The sequence below is a fragment of the Heterodontus francisci genome, chromosome 41 (genome assembly GCF_036365525.1).
Source record: "Heterodontus francisci isolate sHetFra1 chromosome 41, sHetFra1.hap1, whole genome shotgun sequence".
NCBI classification, from domain to species: domain Eukaryota; kingdom Metazoa; phylum Chordata; class Chondrichthyes; order Heterodontiformes; family Heterodontidae; genus Heterodontus; species Heterodontus francisci.
Window position 1 is genome coordinate 10,746,172 of NC_090411.1, and position 13,655 is coordinate 10,759,826.

Below are 13,655 nucleotides of genomic sequence, written 5' to 3' on the forward strand. Positions count from 1 at the left end.
GTCTGCAACATTCGGTGGTGGACAACTCTTTGCGCTGGAAGACCAGCAAGTTTCGGGCAGACCAAAGGGCGTCTTTCACCGAATTGATAGTCCTCCAGCAGCAGTTGATGTTTGTCTCGGTGTGCGTCCCTGGGAACAGCCCGTAGAGCACAGACTCCTGTGTTACAGAGCTGCTTGGGATGAACCTTGACAAAAACCACTGCATCTCTTTCCACACCTGCTTTGCAAAGGCACATTCCAGGAGGAGGTGGGCGACCGTCTCTTCCCCACCACAGCCAACGCGGGGGCACTGTGCGGAGGGGGCGAGACTTCGGGTGTGCATGAAGGATCTGACGGGGAGGGCCCTTCTCACCACCAGCCAAGCTACGTCTTGGTGCTTGTTTGAAAGTTCTGGTGATGAGGCATTCCGCCAAATGACTTTGACGGTCTGCTCGGGGAACCATCCGACAGGATCCACCGTTTCCTTTTCCCGTAGGGCCTTGAGGACATTCCGTGCAGACCACTGCCTGATGGACCGGTGGTCAAAGGTGTTTTTCCGCAGAAACTGCTCCACGAAGGATAGGTGGTACGGCGCCGCCCAACTGCATGGTGCGTTCCGCGGCAATGTGACCAGGCCCATCCTTCGCAACACCGGGGACAGCTAGAACCTCAGCACGTAGTGACACTTGGAGTTTGCGTACTGGGGATCTACACATAGCTTGATGCAGCCGCACACGAAGGTGGTCATCAGGATGAGGGCCACGTTGGGTACATTTTTCCCGCCCATGTCCAGAGATTTGAACATCGTGTCCCTCCGGACCCGGTCCATTTTAGATCCCCAGACGAAGCGGAAAATGGCTCGGGTGACTGCCACGGCGCAGGAGTGGGGTATGGGCCAGACGGGCGCCACGTAAAGCAACAACGTGAGCGCCTCGCACCTGATGACCAGGTTCTTACCCACAATGGAGAGAGATCGCTGCCCCCACATGCCCAACTTTTGTCGTACCTTGGCTACTCGCTCCTCCCATGTTTTGGTGCACGCCCCGGCACTTCCGAACCATGTCCCCAGCACCTTCAGGTAATCTGACCTGACGGTGAAGGGGACAAAGGATCGGTCAGCCCAGTTCCCAAAGAACATGGCCTCGCTCTTGCCGTGGTTAACTTTGGCTCCCGAGGCCAGTTCGAACTGGTCGCAGATGCTCATCAGTCTGCGCACGGACAGCGGATCCGAGCAGAAGACGACGACGTCATCCATGTACAGGGAGGTTTTGACCTGAGTGCCTCCGCTGACTGGGATTGTCACCCCTCTTATGCTCGCATCCTTCCTAATAGACTCAGCAAAGGGTTCAAGACAGCAAACAAACAAGACCGGGGACAGAGGACAGCCCTGTCTGACTCCAGATTTGATCGGGAAACTTTCAGATTCCCACCCGTTGATTGACACTGCGCTACTGATGTTTGTGTAGAGCAGTTGGATCCAATTGCAGATTCCCTCCCCAAACCCCATTTTGGAAAGCACGTCCATCATGTAGGTGTGCGATATCCTGTCAAAAGCCTTCTCCTGGTCCAGGCTGATGAGGCAGGTGTCCACCCTCCTGTCCCGTACGTAGGCGATCGTATCCCTGAGTAGCGCGAGACTATCAGAGATCTTCCTGCCGGGTACAGTACAGGTCTGATCGGGGTGAATCACCAACTCCAGAGCAGACTTGACTCGACTGGCTATGACTTTGGACAGAATCTTGTAATCAACATTAAGCAGTGAGATGGGCCGCCAATTTCTGATTTCTGCCCTCTCCCCCTTCTGCTTGTAAATGAGGGTGATGATGCCTTTTCTCATGGTCTCTGACATGCTGCCGGCCAGGAGCATACTCTCGTATACTTCCAGCAGGTCCGGGCCGACCCAGTCCCACAGGGCCGAGTACAACTCGACCGGTAAGCCGTCGCTCCCGGGGGTTTTACTCGTCTCGAAAGACTCGACGGCCTTTGTCAGCTCGTCCAGAATTAGCGGCTTGTCCAGTCTCTCCCTCCTGCTGTCATCTAGGACCTCTGTGATAGATGACAGGAAGGACTGGGAGGCTCTGCTGTCTGTGGGCTTCGCGTCATACAGCCCAGCATAAAAGGATTTGCTGATCCTTAGTATGTCAGACTGCGAAGACGTTACCGAGCCATCTTCTTCCTTCAGGCTGCTGATAACAGAGCTCTCTCTGTGTACCTTTTGGAAGAAGTAACGCGAGCACGTCTCATCCTGCTCGATGGAGCGGACTCTGGACCGGAAGATGATCTTGGAGGCCTCCTTGGCAAAGAGCGAGGCCTGCTGGCTCTTCACCTCTTGGAGGTCCTCCTTGACCTCGACCCCCATTGACTGCAACCGGAGTAGATTTTGCATAATTTTCTGGAGTCGGGACAGTTCCCTCTGTCTCTCTCTCGCCTTCTGAACACCTTTGTGGATGAAGAACCTCTTGATGTTCTCCTTTATCGCTTCCCACCAGTGAACTGGAGACTCAAAGAGGGGTTTCACGGTCCTCCAACCTTTGTAATCCTTTTTGAGTTCCTCAACGTTCTCTGGGGTCAGCAGTGTCGCATTGAGCTTCCACGTCCCTCTGCCAACCCGCTGGTCGTCCTGTAAGTGACAGTCGGCCAGTAAGAGGCAGTGGTCGGAGAAGAACACCGGCTTGACGTCGGTGGATCCGACCGTGACAGCACGGGACACAAACAGGAAGTCAATCCTGGAACGGGCAGACCCGTCCGATCTTGACCATGTGTATCTGCGCTGCGCTCCGTCTGCAGGTTTGCTGAAGACGTCGTGCAGTTTGGCATCCTTAACTGTTTCTACTAGGAATCTGGACGTAGCGTCCAGTTTGCTGTCGTCACTGCCGGTTCGTCCAGCCGCATCGATGATGCAGTTGAAGTCACCGCCTAGGATGACCGGCCTGGACGTCGCCAGCAGCAGTGGGAGTTGCTGGAAGACGGTCAGCCGCTCGCTGCGTTGTACCGGGGCGTACACGTTGATCAACCGGAGCGGAGCGTTGTTGTACATCACGTCTGCTACGAGGAGGCGGCCGCCCACCACCTCCTTAACTTCGGAGATGGTGAAGTTACCTCCCCGCAGCAGAATACCCAGGCCGGAGGAACGGCAGTCATTACCCCCCGACCAGATCGATGGCCCGTGGGACCACCATCGCGACCACTGCCTGTAGGTGCTGAGGTGTGGTATTCCACACTCCTGCAGAAACAGTAGGTCAGCTTTGACCTTGGCAAGGTAATCCAAGGTTGAAACACATCGCGTAGTAGATTTAATGCTACGCACATTAATGGAAGCAATCCTTACACCCATTTTTTTCTAAAAATTATTTGTTGCTTCCCATACCATTTGTCCTCGCTAGTCCCAGTCCTTCCCCTTCGGGATGTTCCTGCATACCCATCGTATGCGCAAGCAGTTTCACGTTGGTTGGGCTCAGAAACCCCTCCTGATTTTTCATGCAGGGTTTGTGCCGCTCGGGTGACATCGGGGGGGTCTTGTAGGCAGAGAGGATTGGGTTGTCCTCAGCTGCTTCCATCTGTTCATCCTCGAAAACATCACAGCTCCCGGACTCCCGGAGCTCAGGTGCGCCAGACGTGTCTTTGCTTCCAGTGTCGCAGAGCTGAGATGCGTTGGCCACTTCGTTACGTGTGGGGCATTGGGGTTGGGGCACGGCGGGCACATCACATCTTCCAGTGCCCGGGGGCTGGGATGCTTTATCATCCATCTCGGAGTTCTGCCGCCTCTTTTGAAGGGGCTGTCGTTCCAGCATTTCCCCGTCCAGTGAAGAGGAGTTGTTGCAGTCTGATTCAGAAGAGAGCCTCCTCTTGCCACTGGTTTGGGTGGTGGCTTTGGGATGTTTTTTCTTTGTGGTTTTCCTCTGGACCACTTGCCACTGACCTGTTTGTCCATCTGCTGCCTCCTCCTCCATTGATTCTGTCTGTGGGGGAGGGGTTTCCGGGCACTGGGTAGGTGCTGGGTCGTTGGTTTCAGCCGCCTCCCCTTCCTTCTCAGGTTGAAGTTCCTCACTGCGGAGAAGGTTGCTGGTCTCCTTTCGAACAGCGGACGCCTTCGTCGAACCTTCGCCCGGCCATTCCTTGGACCTTGCCGCCTGAGCATAGCTTAGACAACGTTTGGGACAGGTCTTGTAGAGATGGCCTGCCGCACCGCACAAGTTGCAACACTTAGTCTGCTTACAGTCCTTGGTCTGATGGCCTTCCTCCTTGCAGTTCTTGCAAACAACCGTGCTGCAGTTGGCTGCCATGTGACCAGATTTGCCACAGGTGCGGCAAACTCTGGGCTGCCCAGCGTAGACCAAGAAGCCTCGACTTCCCCCGATAGCGAAGCTGGAGGGAGGGTGGATGATGGCTCCACTGGGATCTACCTTCAAGGTCACCTTGACCTGCCGCTTGCTGGTCCAGATCCCAAAGGGGTCCTTGACATCAGTGCTGCTGCCGGCCACCTCGACGTACCTGGCGATAAAGGTGAGTACATCCACCACCGGAACATGGGGGTTGTAGAGGTGAATCGTCACCACCCGGTCCCGTTGTGACGGAAGCGTGAAGAGCGGCTCCGCTGTGAGGATCGACAGTGGCGCCCGGTCCCCTTTCTCCTTGAACGCCTTCAGGAACTTGATGCATCCCGCCACGTTCCGGAACGTCACGTCGAAGTATCCACTGCTGGGGAAATCCTGCAGGCAGAAGACATCCGTCGCTTGAAATCCGCAGCAATCGAAGAGAATTTTCTTGATGAAGAAGGTGCGATCGACCGGTGCATCTCCTTCCTTGTCCTTCACGACCACCCGAACGGTGTTGCGCACTCCCTGGCCCGAAGCTCGAAAACTGGTTATAGCCATTTTACTCAAAGCTTCCCCAGGATCAAAAGGCAATGATCATGGTCTCTTCTCAATCAAATAAGCACTGATAAGAACAGATTTTTTTTTTTTTTTTTATTTCCAAAATATACTTTATTCATAAAAATCTGTAAAAATTACATTGCCAACCAGTTTCCAAACAGCACGAAAAAATACAAACATTGCAAAAGAGATCAGTTTCTTTCAATAATGTCATGAGTTTCTTCCCAACCCTTCCGTTTCACAATTGTCATGTCAATTACAGTTTTACATTTACAGCAATTGAGAATATTAACGATACAGTTCGAGGGGCTTCCCATGGTTCCAGCCCCTCAGTCCAGCTTGGTGGGGGAACCTTACACTGTGGTCTTTCCCCATTGAGCCTTTGCTGCGGCTGCCCCAAGCTTTAGTGCGTCCCTCAGCACGTAGTCCTGGACCTTGGAATGTGCCAGTCTGCAACATTCGGTGGTGGACAACTCTTTGCGCTGGAAGACCAGCAAGTTTCGGGCAGACCAAAGGGCGTCTTTCACCGAATTGATAGCCCTCCAGCAGCAGTTGATGTTTGTCTCGGTGTGCGTCCCTGGGAACAGCCCGTAGAGCACAGACTCCTGTGTTACAGAGCTGCTTGGGATGAACCTTGACAAAAACCACTGCATCTCTTTCCACACCTGCTTTGCAAAGGCACATTCCAGGAGGAGGTGGGCGACCGTCTCTTCCCCACCACAGCCAACGCGGGGGCACTGTGCGGAGGGGGCGAGACTTCGGGTGTGCATGAAGGATCTGACGGGGAGGGCCCTTCTCACCACCAGCCAAGCTACGTCTTGGTGCTTGTTTGAAAGTTCTGGTGATGAGGCATTCCGCCAAATGACTTTGACGGTCTGCTCGGGGAACCATCCGACAGGATCCACCGTTTCCTTTTCCCGTAGGGCCTTGAGGACATTCCGTGCAGACCACTGCCTGATGGACCGGTGGTCAAATGTGTTTTTCCGCAGAAACTGCTCCACGAAGGATAGGTGGTACGGCGCCGCCCAACTGCACGGAGCGTTCCGCGGCAATGTGACCAGGCCCATCCTTCGCAACACCGGGGACAGATAGAACCTCAGCACGTAGTGACACTTGGAGTTTGCGTACTGGGGATCTACACATAGCTTGATGCAGCCGCACACGAAGGTGGTCATCAGGATGAGGGCCACGTTGGGTACATTTTTCCCGCCCTTGTCCAGAGATTTGAACATCGTGTCCCTCCGGACCCGGTCCATTTTAGATCCCCAGACGAAGCGGAAAATGGCTCGGGTGACTGCCACGGCGCAGGAGTGGGGTATGGGCCAGACCTGCGCCACGTAGAGCAACAACGTGAGCGCCTCGCACCTGATGACCAGGTTCTTACCCACAATGGAGAGAGACCGCTGCCCCCACATGCCCAACTTTTGTCGTACCTTGGCTACTCGCTCCTCCCATGTTTTGGTGCACGCCCCGGCCCTTCCGAACCATATCCCCAGCACCTTCAGGTAATCTGACCTGACGGTGAAGGGGACAAAGGATCGGTCAGCCCAGTTCCCAAAGAACATGGCCTCGCTCTTGCCGTGGTTAACTTTGGCTCCCGAGGCCAGTTCGAACTGGTCGCAGATGCTCATCAGTCTGCGCACGGACAGCGGATCCGAGCAGAAGACGGCGACGTCATCCATGTACAGGGAGGTTTTGACCTGAGTGCCTCCGCTGCCTGGGATTGTCACCCCTCTTATGCTCGCATCCTTCCTAATAGACTCAGCAAAGGGTTCAATACAGCAAACAAACAAGACCGGGGAAAGAGGACAGCCCTGTCTGACTCCAGATTTGATCGGGAAACTTTCAGATTCCCACCCGTTGATTGAGACTGCGCTACTGATGTTTGTGTAGAGCAGTTGGATCCAATTGCAGATTCCCTCCCCAAACCCCATTTTGGAAAGCACGTCCATCATGTAGGTGTGCGATATCCTGTCAAAAGCCTTCTCCTGGTCCAGGCTGATGAGGCAGGTGTCCACCCTCCTGTCCCGTACGTAGGCGATCGTATCCCTGAGTAGCGCGAGGCTATCAGAGATCTTCCTGCCGGGTACAGTACAGGTCTGATCGGGGTGAATCACCAGCTCCAGAGCGGACTTGACTCGACTGGCTATGACTTTGGACAGAATCTTGTAATCAACATTAAGCAGTGAGATGGGCCGCCAATTTCTGATTTCTACCCTCTCCCCCTTCTGCTTGTAAATGAGGGTGATGATGCCTTTTCTCATGGATTCTGACATGCTACCGGCCAGGAGCATACTCTCGTATACTTCCAGCAGGTCCGGGCCGACCCAGTCCCACAGGGCCGAGTACAACTCGACCGGTAAGCCGTCGCTCCCGGGAGTTTTACTCGCCTCGAAAGACTCGACGGCCTTTGTCAGCTCGTCCAGAGTTAGCGGCTTGTCCAGTCCCTCCCTCCTGCTGTCATCTAAGACCTCTGTGATAGATGACAGGAAGGACTGGGAGGCTCTGCTGTCTGTGGGCTTCGCGTCATACAGCCCAGCATAAAAGGATTTGCTGATCCTTAGTATGTCGGACTGCGAAGACGTTACCGAGCCATCTTCTTCCTTCAGGCTGCTGATAACAGAGCTCTCTCTGTGTACCTTTTGGAAGAAGTAACGCGAGCACGTCTCATCCTGCTCGATGGAGCGGACTCTGGACCGGAAGATGATCTTGGAGGCCTCCTTGGCAAAGAGCGAGGCCTGCTGGCTCTTCACCTCTTGGAGGTCCTCCTTGACCTCGACCCCCATTGACTGCAACCGGAGTAGATTTTGCATAATTTTCTGGAGTCGGGACAGTTCCCTCTGTCTCTCTCTCGCCTTCTGAACACCTTTGTGGATGAAGAACCTCTTGATGTTCTCCTTAATCGCTTCCCACCAGTGAACTGGAGACTCAAAGAGGGGTTTCACGGTCCTCCAACCATTGTAATCCCTTTTGAGTTCCTCAACGTTCTCTGGGGTCAGCAGTGTCGCATTGAGCTTCCACGTCCCTCTGCCAACCCGCTGGTCGTCCTGTAAGTGACAGTCGGCCAGTAAGAGGCAGTGGTCGGAGAAGAACACCGGCTTGACGTCGGTGGATCCGACCGTGACAGCACGGGAAACAAACAGGAAGTCAATCCTGGAACGGGCAGACCCGTCCGATCTTGACCATGTGTATCTGCGCTGCGCTCCGTCTGCAGGTTTGCTGAAGACGTCGTGCAGTTTGGCATCCTTAACTGTTTCTATGAGGAATCTGGACGTAGCGTCCAGTTTTCTGTCGTCACTGCCGGATCGTCCAGCCGCATCGATGATGCAGTTGAAGTCACCGCCTAGGATGACCGGCCTGGACGTCGCCAGCAGCAGTGGGAGCTGCTGGAAGACGGTCAGCCGCTCGCTGCGTTGTACCGGGGCGTACACATTGATCAACCGGAGCGGAGCGTTGTTGTACATCACGTCTGCTACGAGGAGGCGGCCGCCCACCACCTCCTTAACTTCGGAGATGGTGAAGTTACCTCCCCGCAGCAGAATACCCAGGCTGGAGGAACGGCAGTCATTACCCCCCGACCAGATCGATGGCCCGTGGGACCACCATCGCGACCACTGCCTGTAGGTGCTGAGGTGTGGTATTCCACACTCCTGCAGAAACAGTAGGTCAGCTTTGACCTTGGCAAGGTAATCCAAGGTTGAAACACATCGCGTAGTCGATTTAATGCTACGCACATTAATGGAAGCAATTCTTACACCCATTTTTTACTAGAAATTAGTTGTTGCTTCCCATACCATTTGTCCTCGCTAGTCCCAGTCCTTCCCCTTCGGGATGTTCCTGCATACCCATCGTATGCGCAAGCAGTTTCACGTTGGTTGGGCTCAGAAACCCCTCCTGATTTTTCCTGCAGGGTTTGTGCCGCTCGGGTGACATCGGGGGGGTCTTGTAGGCAGAGAGGATTGGGTTGTCCTCAGCTGCTTCCATCTGTTCCTCCTCGAAAACATCACAGCTCCCGGTCTCCCGGAGCTCAGGTGCGCCAGACGTGTCTTTGCTCCCGGTGTCCCGGAGCTGAGATGCGTTGGCCACGTCGTTACGTGTGGGGAATTGGGGTTGGGGCACGCCGGGCCCATCACAGCTTCCAGTGCCCGGGGGCTGGGATGCTTGATCATCCATCTCGGAGTTCTGCCGCCTCTTTTGAAGGGGCTGTCGTTCCAGCATTTCCCCGTCCAGTGAAGAGGAGTTGTTGCAGTCTGATTCAGAAGAAAGCCTCCTCTTGCCACTGGTTTGGGTGGTGGCTTTGGGATGTTTTTTCTTTGTGGTTTTCCTCTGGACCACTTGCCACTGACCTGTTTGTCCATCTGCTGCCTCCTCCTCCATTGATTCTGTCTGTGAAGGAGGGGTTTCCGGGCGCTGGGTAGGTGCTGGGTCGTTGGTTTCAGCCGCCTCCCCTTCCTTCTCAGGTTGAAGTTCCTCACTGCGGAGAAGGTTGCTGGTCTCCTTTCGAACAGCGGACGCCTTCGTCGAACCTTCGCCCTGCCATTCCTTGGACCTTGCCGCCTGAGCATAGCTGAGACAACGTTTGGGGCAGGTCTTGTAGAGATGGCCTGCCGCACCGCACAAGTTGCAACACTTAGTCTGCTTACAGTCCTTGGTCTGATGGCCTTCCTCCTTGCAGTTCTTGCAAACAACCGTGCTGCAGTTGGCTGCCATGTGACCAGATTTGCCACAGGTGCGACAAACTCTGGTCTGCCCAGCGTAGACCAAGAAGCCTCGACTTCCCCCGATAGCGAAGCTGGAGGGAGGGTGGATGATGGCTCCACTGGGATCTACCTTCAAGGTCACCTTGACCTGCCGCTTGCTGGTCCAGATCCCAAAGGGGTCCTTGACATCAGTGCTGCTGCCGGCCACCTCGACGTACCTGGCGAGAAAGGTGAGTACATCCACCACCGGAACATGGGGGTTGTAGAGGTGAATCGTCACCACCCGGTCCCGTTGTGACGGAAGCGTGAAGAGCGGCTCCGCTGTGAGGATCGACAGTGGAGCCCGGTCCCCTTTCTCCTTGAACGCCTTCAGGAACTTGATGCATCCCGCCACGTTCCGGAACGTCACGTCGAAGTATCCACTGCTGGGGAAATCCTGCAGGCAGAAAACATCCGTCGCTTGAAATCCGCAGCAATCGAAGAGAATTTTCTTGATGAAGAAGGTGCGATCGACCGGTGCATCTCCTTCCTTGTCCTTCACGACCACCCGAACGGTGTTGCGCACTCCCTGGCCCGAAGCTCGAAAATTGGTTATAGCCATTTTACTCAAAGCTTCCCCAGGATCAAAAGGCAATGATCATGGTCTCTTCTCAATCAAATAAGCACTGATAAGAACAGATACTACACTTGATCTTAGCCAAAAGGCCGAGAAGCGATGGCCCTAAAACTGCGTTTGCTGCGCGCGTCAGGCCCGGCGTGCGGCCTCTACGTCAAAGTAGCCGCCGGGTGGGCGAGCCTCGGGCGAAAGAGGCGACGGCGGGCGGTCTTTGAGCCAGAGCTCCTTTTGTTGCCGGGCCTTGCAAGCAGAAAGGAAAGCACGCGTGCATGCCACGCGCAGCCATTCCTCGCGCTTCTGCGCGAGGCATTGCGCAGGAAAAAAGACAACCGCGCGCGCTGGGCAGCAAAGGGCGGCCTGCAACTGCGGGGCAATCCAACAGGGGGCAGCGTAGCACCCAGGAAAAACTGCAGCAAAGTCAGCCGAGCAGCAGCGCCGTCACTATTGCGAATTCTATTTTTCAGCAGGGGTCTCGCCCCCATGGAGGGGGGAAGCTGCACCGCTCCTGGAAACACTGCAATACCAGGTGGATGCATGGAGTGGACGGGGCAAGCCCCTGTTCCATCTCCCTGTCCCAAAAATCAATTTAATATTTGGTCCCCAGATAGGGGACGTATCAGATATTAAACTGATAAGAACAGATACTTTTTTTTTCCAAAATATACTTTATTCATAAAAATCTGTAAAAATTACATTGCCAACCAGTTTCCAAACAGCACGAAAAAATACAAACATTGCAAAAGAGATCAGTTTCTTTCAATAATGTCATGAGTTTCTTCCCAACCCTTCCGTTTCACAATTGTCATGTCAATTACAGTTTTACATTTACAGCAATTGAGAATATTAACGATACAGTTCGAGGGGCTTCCCATGGTTCCAGCCCCTCAGTCCAGCTTGGTGGGGGAACCTTACACTGTGGTCTTTCCCCATTGAGCCTTTGCTGCGGCTGCCCCAAGCTTTAGTGCGTCCCTCAGCACGTAGTCCTGGACCTTGGAATGTGCCAGTCTGCAACATTCGGTGGTGGACAACTCTTTGCGCTGGAAGACCAGCAAGTTTCGGGCAGACCTTAAACTGATAAGAACAGATACTACACTTGATCTTAGCCAAAAGGCCGAGAAGCGATGGCCGTAAAACTGCGTTTGCTGCGCGCGTCAGGCCCGGCGTGCGGCCTCTACCTCAAAGTAGCCGCCGGGTGGGCGAGCCTAGGGCGAAAGAGGCGACGGCGGGCGGTCTTTGAGCCAGAGCTCCTTTTGTTGCCGGGCCTTGCAAGCAGAAAGGAAAGCACGCGTGCATGCCACGCGCAGCCATTCCTTGCGCTTCTGCGCGAGGCATTGCGCAGGAAAAAAGACACGCGCGCGCTGGGCAGCAAAGGGCGGCCTGCAACTGCGGGGCAATCCAACAGGGGGCAGCGTAGCGCCCACGGAAAACTGCAGCAAAGTCAGCCGAGCAGCAGCGCCGTCACTATTGCGAATTCTATTTTTCGGCAGGGGTCTCGCCCCCATGGAGGGGGGAAGCTGCACCGCTCCTGGAAACACTGCAATACCAGGTGGATGCATGGAGTGGACGGGGCAAGCCCCTGTTCCATCTCCCTGTCCCAAAAATCAATTTAATATTTGGTCCCCAGATAGGGGACGTATCAGATATTAAACTGATAAGAACAGATACTTTTTTTTTTTTCCAAAATATACTTTATTCATAAAAATCTGTAAAAATTACATTGCCAAGCAGTTTCCAAACAGCACGAAAAAATACAAACATTGCAAAAGAGATCAGTTTCTTTCAATAATGTCATGAGTTTCTTCCCAACCCTTCCGTTTCACAATTGTCATGTCAATTACAGTTTTACATTTACAGCAATTGAGAATATTAACGATACAGTTCGAGGGGCTTCCCATGGTTCCAGCCCCTCAGTCCAGCTTGGTGGGGGAACCTTACACTGTGGTCTTTCCCCATTGAGCCTTTGCTGCGGCTGCCCCAAGCTTTAGTGCGTCCCTCAGCACGTAGTCCTGGACCTTGGAATGTGCCAGTCTGCAACATTCGGTGGTGGACAACTCTTTGCGCTGGAAGACCAGCAAGTTTCGGGCAGACCTTAAACTGATAAGAACAGATACTACACTTGATCTTAGCCAAAAGGCCGAGAAGCGATGGCCGTAAAACTGCGTTTGCTGCGCGCGTCAGGCCCGGCGTGCGGCCTCTACCTCAAAGTAGCCGCCGGGTGGGCGAGCCTAGGGCGAAAGAGGCGACGGCGGGCGGTCTTTGAGCCAGAGCTCCTTTTGTTGCCGGGCCTTGCAAGCAGAAAGGAAAGCACGCGTGCATGCCACGCGCAGCCATTCCTTGCGCTTCTCCGCGAGGCATTGCGCAGGAAAAAAGACACGCGCGCGCTGGGCAGCAAAGGGCGGCCTGCAACTGCGGGGCAATCCAACAGGGGGCAGCGTAGCGCCCACGGAAAACTGCAGCAAAGTCAGCCGAGCAGCAGCGCCGTCACTATTGCGAATTCTATTTTTCAGCAGGGGTCTCGCCCCCATGGAGGGGGGAAGCTGCACCGCTCCTGGAAACACTGCAATACCAGGTGGATGCATGGAGTGGACGGGGCAAGCCCCTGTTCCATCTCCCCGCCCCAAAAATCAATTTAATATTTGGTCCCCAGATAGGGGACGTATCAGATATTAAACTGATAAGAACAGATACTACACTTGATCTTAGCCAAAAGGCCGAGAAGCGATGGCCGTAAAACTGCGTTTGCTGCGCGCGTCAGGCCCGGCGTGCGGCCTCTACCTCAAAGTAGCCGCCAGGTGGGCGAGCCTAGGGCGAAAGAGGCGACGGCGGGCGGTCTTTGAGCCAGAGCTCCTTTTGTTGCCGGGCCTTGCAAGCAGAAAGGAAAGCACGCGTGCATGCCACGCGCAGCCATTCCTTGCGCTTCTGCGCGAGGCATTGCGCAGGAATAAAGACAACCGCGCGCGCTGGGCAGCAAAGGGCGGCCTGCAACTGCGGGGCAATCCAACAGGGGGCAGCGTAGCGCCCACGGAAAACTGCAGCAAAGTCAGCCGAGCAGCAGCGCCGTCACTATTGCGAATTCTATTTTTCAGCAGGGGTCTCGCCCCCATGGAGGGGGGAAGCTGCACCGCTCCTGGAAACACTGCAATACCAGGTGGATGCATGGAGTGGACGGGGCAAGCCCCTGTTCCATCTCCCTGTCCCAAAAATCAATTTAATATTTGGTCCCCAGATAGGGGACGTATCAGATATTAAACTGATAAGAACAGATACTACACTTGATCTTAGCCAAAAGGCCGAGAAGCGATGGCCGTAAAACTGCGTTTGCTGCGCGCGTCAGGCCCGGCGTGCGGCCTCTACCTCAAAGTAGCCGCCGGGTGGGCGAGCCTAGGGCGAAAGAGGCGACGGCGGGCGGTCTTTGAGCCAGAGCTCCTTTTGTTGCCGGGCCTTGCAAGCAGAAAGGAAAGCACGCGTGCATGCCACGCGCAGCCA

General features: G+C 54.7%; 2 non-coding genes and 5 pseudogenes across 2 annotated transcripts; all 7 read right to left on the reverse strand.

Annotated features, from left to right (window-relative positions):
• Positions 1-10,161: 10,161 nt before the first annotated feature.
• Positions 10,162-10,270, reverse strand: LOC137354650 (U2 spliceosomal RNA; annotated as a pseudogene).
• A 388-nt stretch (positions 10,271-10,658) lies between these two features.
• LOC137354196 (U2 spliceosomal RNA) lies at positions 10,659-10,832 on the reverse strand (annotated as a pseudogene).
• A 349-nt stretch (positions 10,833-11,181) lies between these two features.
• LOC137354500 (U2 spliceosomal RNA) lies at positions 11,182-11,292 on the reverse strand (annotated as a pseudogene).
• A 386-nt stretch (positions 11,293-11,678) lies between these two features.
• LOC137354184 (U2 spliceosomal RNA) lies at positions 11,679-11,855 on the reverse strand (annotated as a pseudogene).
• Positions 11,856-12,204: 349 nt separating this feature from the next.
• LOC137354502 (U2 spliceosomal RNA) lies at positions 12,205-12,315 on the reverse strand (annotated as a pseudogene).
• Positions 12,316-12,701: 386 nt separating this feature from the next.
• LOC137355081 (U2 spliceosomal RNA) lies at positions 12,702-12,892 on the reverse strand. The gene has a single exon (XR_010970726.1). It is a non-coding gene; the product is annotated as a U2 spliceosomal RNA (small nuclear RNA).
• Positions 12,893-13,280: 388 nt separating this feature from the next.
• LOC137355053 (U2 spliceosomal RNA) lies at positions 13,281-13,471 on the reverse strand. Its single transcript, XR_010970698.1, has one exon. It is a non-coding gene; the product is annotated as a U2 spliceosomal RNA (small nuclear RNA).
• Between the last annotated feature and the right edge of the window lie 184 nt (positions 13,472-13,655).